This window comes from Cupressus sempervirens, chromosome 11, assembly GCF_028749045.1.
Source record: "Cupressus sempervirens isolate cs-2001-9-10 chromosome 11, ASM2874904v1, whole genome shotgun sequence".
Taxonomy (NCBI): Eukaryota; Viridiplantae; Streptophyta; class Pinopsida; order Cupressales; family Cupressaceae; genus Cupressus; species Cupressus sempervirens.
In genome coordinates, this window is record NC_143128.1 from 453685171 (window position 1) to 453695559 (window position 10389).

The following is a 10389-nucleotide window of genomic DNA, read 5'->3' on the forward strand; positions in this document are numbered from 1 at the left end:
CAACTGCATATAATCTTGTCTTAGAATTTGGATAGCCTCCCATAAAGAGTGGAACTCTATCAAGGAAAGATAACTTCCTCCCTGCTCATCACTAGTAGGAGAATCCCATCCATAAACTGCTAACAATTGATGAGCAGCATCAAAATGTTGGCAAGCAATAGCAATGTCTCACTCACTAACTCTCAACTAATTAGACACATGATGGCACTGGCTTGACTATCTCCTACAAACCTCCTCTAATGCACTATCTAAAGGAGTATCCTCAAAGTTACTAGTCTCTAGATTATTACCATCCATATCATGTGAATCAACTCTAAAGCTCATATCAACAAATGGAGTATCAAAAACTATAGCACTGCTATCCAACTCCTCTGTACCAAAAGAAATCACCAAGGAAACTAAGTCTTCAAAATTTCCCACTACATCCTCCTAGATGTCATTAATGCCAATATGACCCTGGGACTCATCTGTACACACTACCAAATATGAAAGATCATCAACACATTCCAGCAAAAATGGTTGATTGGATATATGAACAAAGCCCAACACCAGTGTATAAAAACTAATACCAACATTGAACAAGCTGCTATCACAAGAAAAGACAACACCATGCAATCTACTAATCAAATCCATGATAGCACCCAAACAATCACTGCTACTAAAAAGTGTTAAAGATTTCCAATCAACTGAATCCCAAACACCAATATAAAAATCTTGAGTCCATATTCATAAACTAGAATCAGCTAGTAACTCAAGCAAACTCCTCACCTGAGTAATATGACCAATACCAACTAACTCCACATACCTGTCATGATGAGATAATGTAGTCACAATACTGTCTTCACTCACCTTTAGCTGGCAGGATAAATAATGTGAAGTACTACTAGCCTCAACCTCATGTGACGAAGCATCTAACAATGCCTGGTACTCTCTCTCAAAAAAGTCATGAATGCTCAATGTTTGCTCATCTCTACCAGATATCTCACCATCATGCACAACAATATCCTTATAATCATCATCCTTGAGGTCAAATCTATCTATCACTCTTTGACTAAAATCATCAAATGTAGTTACCTGATCATGACCTTGAGTAGTCATTCCATGATACCACCAATCATAGGCTACATCTTCCAAGTGTAGACTTGCAATTTGAACAACATCACTCTCCTTCATGGGGTTAAGTGTGAAGAAGGTCTGTAATTTTTGTAGCCATGCTCTAGCTGAAATTTTATTTGTTCCATCAAAAGTAGGTGCTATAAACTTGCTTATTTTATTTTTGAGCTCTCTTCCACTTATGTCATGCTCCCTTCTGTACTCTTTCTTGGGCATCAAAGTGTTCATCATATCCACATATTCTCTAAAAGGAACTAAACTGTGGAAGTCATCATCTAAACCATTGTAAGTAGCTCTTAATGCAATCAAGTTACCTGTAACCTCTTCCATGGGATTAAGGGCTGGATTTGGCACTGGTGGTTCATCTGCATGCAGAAAAATAGTTTTTGTTGATTGAGAGGGTGTGAGTTTCAAATTTCTTGACTCCTCTAAAGTGCTCCCTTTCTCATTAATAGATCCAACTCCTTGCAATTTTTCTGTCAATATTCGCAAAGCCTCTCTAGTTTCTGCCAAACTATCCACTGTTTGCTTCTGAGTATTCTGGATGTCTTGGAAGAATTTCTTTGCCATCTCATCTAGATCAGCCATACTTTTTCCTTCCTTGGATTTTTTACTTTTACTTTCAAGTGGAGGTTTGATCAAAATTTCTTTATTCTTTTCTCATTGCAAATACCTTTTTTCTCTTTCACTTAGTTTCATGCAACCATAAATTTTGACATGTAGCTGATTAGAAGCAACATTTAACCACCAAATTCACCAAGAACTAACATGCAAGTGATTAGAAGTAGCATGCAACAATAAATTTTGACATGCAACTGATTAGAAGCAACATGCAACCATAAATTATGACATGCAAGATCTGGGTAGTTGTCAAAACTGACATGCAAACTTCTACAAACCCTCAAGCTGGCAAGATCATGGCTTTGATACCACCAAAATGTCCCTTTTCTAATTTTATATGATATTTCATGCCTCTAATAAGATCTTTAGGATCAAAAAACCAATATCACAAAGATCCACCAAATTTCTGAATAAACCCCAAATCGGGTATGCCAGAAATAGTGCCAAAAGCTTCACAACTTCACAAATTATTAATAAATCTGAAAATGGAAATTTTTACAGAAATTTCAGCAGCATAAAAACCTACAAAATGAAATTTCCAGATCTGTATAGCCTTTACACAATAGTTCACAAATGTAGGACAAAAACTATGCTCATCAGGCTCCCGAGATTAACACAAAAATGCTCAGAAGCACCACAAAAACACTAATAATCTATCTCATAAGTTTAATCACATAACAATACATATTTTTAGCTCTATTTTAACATCTTAAATTTTTAAATACAGCAGCAACCCAAACTAATATGAAATACTCAACTGAAAACACCAAACTCATACAAAAAACACACCTGAAAACTCACAAATCTGCACTGTTAAGCACAAAAGAAAACTCTGTATGAGCATGCACATAGAATGGCTTAAAAATCCCATCCTTAGCCTTCTTTTAAACATGCAAACTCCCATTCTTGGGTCTCCTTGTCCACAGGTTTGGCAGCCTCTGAAGAATAACAAAGAAATGAGCAAAAATCAAGTTCTAGAATCAACCCAAAATGCCTCCAAACTCCTTAAAAGAGGGGATAACCCTAACTCTCATCCAAGAGGGGTTAATAAAACATATTTTAATAATAATTTTCATTTATTAGTCCATTAGCTTCCAAATATTATCCCCTTTTTTCAAAACTTCACCTTTTTGGGCGTGCCTACCTTAGAAAAAGATTATTATTTTTAATTATTTGAAAAGGGGACATGACAAAATACCCCTAGGTTAGAAAAAAATATGTTCTTAATAGCTGGAAGAATATCTTTTAGGGTTCAACACATAAATTTCAAACTGGATCTTCACATACATGTCCTCCACCACATCAACTTATACCTTATTTCCTCTATTCTTCTTTTGAAACTATCATCTTTACTTATATTTTGGTGTACAACAAGTTTTGTTTCTATGATTCAACTCAACTCAGCTACCAATACTTAGGTTCCTATTAAGCTCTTCATTCTACAAAGGAATTAGGGAATGCATCTTGCCACCCTTCTCAATCATAAACACATTCTTGATATAAGCATTTACAATCCTATAATCATATTGCCAAGGTCTACCAAGTAATATGTGACAACTAATTATGTCCAAAATATCACACAGCACTTGATCCTTATACTACCCAATCTGGAAATCAAGAAGACATTTCTCCCTAATTTCCAAAGCATGTTCATCTTTTAATCAACCTATCCTATAATGAAAAGGATGTCTTACCCTCTTCAAACCAAGTTTCTTAACAATTTCTTTAGCAATCAATACTACCACCATCTACAATCACATTATAGATCTTACCACTAGACTTACAATGAAACCTGAACAAATTCCTCCTTTGATGAGGTTCTAGTGTTCTCTTTCCAAGAAAACTATTCAAATCAGCAAGTTATCCCCATCCATCTCAAGTTAATTTACTAAATCTTTAGCTTCTTGCACCATATCAGTTCTTCTATCACCAACATTATGAAATTCATAGTCTCTATGTACTTCTTCATGACATCTGTATCAAGTACCCTTAAATGCACCTTTGTCTATTTTCTTCCTCTATTCAACATGTTTTCGTTGATCTACATCAATTTATTTGTTCTTCACCAAGTGATCTTGCTTCTTCTTTCCTTGAGGATTACTTTGATGTCTTCTCTTCAACTTTTATTAAGCTCTTAGAGCATACTAATAAGCATCCTCAACCAAAGTAATATTCAACATACCAACCTCATCCTAAATATTAAATCTCAAACCATTAATATATCTAGTCACCTTCTCCTTAGACAATTCTATATGTTTAGACTGAATAGTCAACTTGTAATATTTCTCTATATAATCTTTCACAATCATACCCTTCTGCTTCAGACTCTATAATTTCTTGAACAACTCAAGTTTTTAATCAAAAGGAATGAACTTACCCTTCAATTTAGTTACCATCAATCTACATTTAGTGATTTTTAATTCACTTCTTCTTCTTCTTGAACTCGCTACAATTCTTTTCACCAAAGAGTGACACATCCTTTCAACTTAGTCTATGGCAACCTCAACATAAGTGGGTCTTCAATATCCTCTAACACAAAGTAGTCTTCCAATTCACCAATCCAATCAATAATGTAATGCCCCAACTAAAGATCCTTGGAACAAGGATAAATAAAAGCCAAGATATATATATATATATATATATATATATATATATATATATATATATATATATATATATATATATATATATATATATATATATATATATATATAAGAAGTATGGATGCATGGCATACAACATACTAGGATCTAAAAGATTAGAATGAAGACTTAACCAACCATCCCAACAACCAAAAAATCTCCAAATGCCACTACCAAAATAACATGCTCAAACTAATGACAAAGACCAAAGATGACAACAAAACAAAAAATCTTCAATCTATCAAAGTAGGGAAACACTAGCATTCCTGAAGGGTACTCAAAAGTCCAAATTGTGTTCTCTAAAAAACAACAGAAATGTCCCCTATTTTTTTTTTTTCCTGAGGAAGTAACCCTTCACATAAGAAAGTACACCAAGCCATATAAGGAAACACCATCCTATGTGAGGAAATTCCATGACCAGCAATCAAAATGCACCACACTAGTGCTAAGGTTCATGTGAGGAAGTGAAATGAGCCATGTGAGGAACTATAAAGTACCACACAAAAATTCCACAATCTTACATGAGGAACCATAACAACATACTAGGGAAAAAAGGTGCAAAAAAAAAGAAAATATTGTTCCTCCATACTGGTTAGTACCAGATCCACAATCAAGGCATAGACACTCGAACATAATATCTGAAAGATAGAAATTGCATCTAACCATCTAGACATAGTAGTGAAGGAAATGACTGAAAGTAACATTGCAATGAGCAGAAACAACAAAACTAAGTGCATGGTTCCTCCCAACCATAATAACATCATGATACCTCAAAGATCCTAGCCATCCCCCATGCATAAAATCCCAAACTACCAACTAGATAGTTAGATTTGTCTCATGAGGACGTCACTACTGAAGTGTAATAACATCATAAGAGCAAGAAATTTGACATGCTAATCCAATAAGAAAAAAAATCCATGTAAGTAAATCATATCATCTAATCATATGATAACATCATAATAAGGTAATGTGACAAATAAATTAACATCACCTAAACAATGATACCCAAAAATTCTAATGAAAGCATAAGTCACAAGGAAGCATACTATAGAACCCAAAGTATCAAGTGAATATATCAAGAAACAGTCGCACTAGAATAATGGACCATCTTTGTAGACTAGTCCCTAGTAGTGGTATAGGTAGCTATGCCTCCCAATGATGTAAAACCCTTAGGTCCACTCTTGTCATGTTGATGGAGATAACGATCCAATCAAAAATACACATAAAGAAAATATCTGTGGCTAACACTCACACCAGACAATAAGATGATTGAAACCAAGATCATGAGACAATGCAAGTATAATAGGTCTTGGTCAAAAATTTAATGGATCACTATGTAGGGACTTGCCTAGAGAAGAAATAGCATGGCATCAAGTAGCCCAAGCTAGTAGGGTGCTAATCTCTCTTCCCAATGGAAGGCTCATGCACCATGTCCTCAAACTTAATTGGGTACTCACACATTTTAATTATCTTTAGTTTTACTATGGCTAATTTTTTTATTTAGTTATCACTTAATAAAGCCTTCTATTTGTCAACCTAGGCATGGTCACTAAAGATGTGATAGAATCCCTTCCATGAAGCTACCCTACCCTACCCATACTCATCCAACAATGAGCACCTATAGGCATGCATATTCCCAACCCAACTCCAAAGATATAACTCAACCACATTACCACCCAAAGTTTGGGCCTCATAATTCACCCTATAAATGCACACACATGTGCTCATAAGTGGCACACCATCGTCATGAATATCAAAATACAAGGGCTGGATCAGAACACAAGCAATAAAAAAATCAGTCAAATAACAACATGGGAGGACAGATGCAACACACATCACAATGCAATATAAAAGTACAATAATGATCTAACTCGTATCCCAATGCAACATAAAAGTGTAATAATGATCTAACTTGTATCCCAATGGATGATCCAAGTCCATGACCAACATCATGCCAAGAAAACTTGAGAAAAGAGGATGACACACAAAACGAGGTAAAACGTAAAAAAATGAAAAACTTTGAAAATAAAACCCATTTTTTTTTTGGGCACAAAATCCATGAAAATAAAATAAATTTAGGTTTAGACACCATATACAAAAATGACCATCATAATGGTACAAAACCCCAAACCATCATCCTAAAAATAGGGAAAACATTCATACTTGACCAACTGGGTAGATCTAACAACTAGAAATGAAGGGGAACACTAATTGTCAACCTCATAATAAATAAATAATAGAAACACATCTAGAAATGGAGCTGAAACATAAAAATTAGAGAGCTCTACCTAACAACAAAAGGGGCTGAAATTGGAAACAACATAATCAAATAAATAACTCACAAAAGCTGCCAAAAATTAGGGCACCTAAAGGTCTCCTCAAGAGGGATCCAATGAGACTAACTACACAAAAATCCCACACCCATAGCTCTCACAAAAATCATAAATGTAATCCTCCAGAAGAGGATTTTGGCAAAGCTCTCAAAATCTCAGTTTCCAAAAATGAGAAGTAAGGAATTAAATTCCACTTTCAATACTTATTCACTTTTCAAGTGAATAATCAATTAGGGAAGATAACTAGAAAGCTCAATTAAACCCTGAATCAATCCAAATAAAAATAGGATATTCCTAGTAATAGGAATTCATCTATGGAAAAGCTAACATAAATTAAAATCAATTAAAATAAAGCACAAAAACCCAAAATCACAGAAACTCCTTAACATCTTTTACGACAAATGTGAACCTCTAAATGCATTGACATGCTCATTGGTCTAGTCACATAATGAAAATGAGTTTAGATTTAATAATCATTGAAAGGTTTAATTTAAACATTTAAATAGGATACATTGACCATACAGGGATGACATTGGTAAAATATGAACAACTGAATCACTAACTCCATGTGCCACTACTAAGGATATAAATCCCGCATACTAAAACACATGATCAAATGCAATTGCATATAATAACATAGTTGAAGTAATAAATGCATGAAATCACCTAATTTAACCATTTATTCAATTTTACTAAAATAAACCATTTACATCACTCACATTCACTTAAAGAATAATGAAGCAAGAATGAAGTAAATAACCATAACATTAAATCCATCACATAACATAATCAAAGATATGTCCAAATACTGGATAGCCAGATATCATCATTAAAAATATTGTCATCTCAAAATGGTATCATCATGCAAATATGATAAACTAAGAAACATAATAGTCTAATATCTATGATACTAAAATTAAAGTATAACATCTGATCCTCAAGTCATCTCAAATTTAAAACATAACATGAGTACACATATCTCTCAAATCAAAATATAATAAGGTACAAACTGCAAACATGAGAGGCACTACGAATTAGGTCTTTAGGATTCAAAATACTTGAGGAATCAGAAACTTCCATCTTATTGTTCAACTTTAACTAAGATCAAGGCCCAAAAAACTCACTGATCATATTTCCCATAGGTATTTCCAAATGATCATTTATTTCCTCACTACTTGATCCAACAACCTCAAAGTCTTCAACAACTTCCTCATACCATTTTCAATACCCACATGCTAAGGTACACCACCTAAAGCACTCACAATTTCAACAAACATGTCACTCTTCATCAACTCCATCATAGATCAAAAATCTGATTTAACCTTCTCTAAGATCCTCACTTCCATTACATCACAAAGATCTTCAATTTCCCTTAGGTCCAATGTTGTTAGAGGCATCTTCCAATATATTAACAAACTATTTGCAATAATTAACCATATCCAACCTTCACTTTGATAGTCTTCACCCTAGGTCCTGGTGAAAACTACCTCAACTTTGATGATTTGTCTATACACTTAAGAATAACTATGCTCTGATACCACCTGATGTAGTGCAAGGAAGGAGAATCCACAAAGGAGATGTCCTAGCCCCCAAAAAATAACCACACATTGGAAACAATATAACAATGCAATATTTGATACCAATTACAACTCTTTATTCATAAAATAAATGATTACAAAAAATGTAATGGGTTGTAAGGCCTTCCCAGTTATGATCAAATACAAAGAAATTATAATAGTTCTACAAGATCCCTCAAGATCCAACTCAAATCCTAGCTGGCTTAGATCTATAACATAACAACAATCTTGCAGAAACCTCCAAGATCTCAACTTGTGCTCACAAGCCCTCAAGCAACCTCCTTGTTTCTAAACCACAACCACTACCTCTTCCCCAAATTATCTATCTCAGCTGCTCCTCTACTAGTGATATAAAATCCTCCAATAACCCACCTTCATACTCACTAATTATTTCTACATCAACAAAAGCTCCTTAAATAGCCAACTTGTAAGACACAAGTTGGCTAGACAAGCATTTAATTACATTATAGGTCCACCTTGGAAGAGTAAACCAAAACCATAGAAAACATGAAAAAACTCAATAAGAAGTTATATTTAGGTCCAAAAATGACCCAATAACATGTCCCTACCTAAAAAATATCCCATTTCATCACATGAAACTGTGCAAGACAAAAAAACTCCACACATTTCGTGAAAACTGGCAAGAAATTATACTTGAGGAAAATTGCGATAACTCCCAACTCCAAATGAATTAAGACCTGCTCTCTTAAATAAATATATTATTTTATGTGTTATTTAAGACCCCAAGTAATCAAATTTTTATACCTTAAGGATAATCTTCTACACATCTTGAAAGTCACATGTAGAAATAAGACATGTAAACTAATAGAAAATTGATACTCAGGGACAACAAGTCACATCTCTCAACTCACGACGAATTAGGACTTGTGCCTTTAACTAAAATGATTAATCTAGGCCATCTTAAATATCTAAAATGCACTACCTCTCATTAATTAATGATAATTAGTTACACAACCTGCAAGCAGCCTATGGAAACCAAAAAATACAGCTCCAGCCACGAGGTAAAACAACTCTAACTTCAACACAGTCCCTCCAATCCCCATGTGCTCCTAAGGAAATTTTAACCAATATTATTTGAATCAATCCTCATATAAAAATTATAACTCCATGAACCTAATCATAAATCCCCTTCATATAGGATTTGTGAGTTCCCTAGGATGCTCTTGCATCAAGGTCTTATCAAAAATCCTAATTCCACCCTAATCTCTTAGAGGAGTACACATATCTAAGTAAGCATGACAATACATGTTCCCACCTCTATGTTTTCCATAGAAAATTCTAATGGTTCTCTCAAGAAATTTTTATGAAATTTGACAAGGTAAAAGATAAAAGAATATAACATATGTCACGTTGCTACAATTTTATCAACAAGCATAACCTTCCTAGCAAGGGGAGCAGTGTCTTTTTAATATTTTTAATATTTAGTATATTTTCTCATTTGTGTTACATCAGGTGCCAAATTGAATACTTAGTTAATGTGTAACACTACCTAGCTTTATTTCTAGATATATTTTAGTAATTATTAGTTCTTTCCAAGGGTAGGGAACTATTGCCAGAGGCTTTAAAGTAAATAGTGATAAAAAAAATTTCCTTTAATAACCAATCACAATCTTCTTCTTTTTTTCCCCCTCATATATTCTTCTTTTAAAGGAATACTACTTAGAAATGCTTGAATGTTAGCAAAATATAAATTTAGTAGAGTCTTATTAGCTCTGTTGACAACTCTATAGAATATAAATAAGAATAACAATTTCCTAGACAAGAGAACACACATCTTTCTAGATTTCTACACTATAACAACTCACTTTATATCAGTTCTAGAATAGATTCAATCTTGCAATTTCTAATGCTTTTTAGTAGTGACTACATGAAAGACCCAATCATAGTTGCTTCAATGTACCCTAATCTAATTCATCATTATTCTATGAGTCCAAAATTCTCAATATGTGTATGGAACTAATCAATACAATAAAACCCTCCTACAAGTTTCTCATAATAGTAAATCACTGTCAGATTAGTTTTTCAATTTCCCTATTGATAAATCTCCATCACATTTTCAAGGCTTTTGGGATAAATATGTAA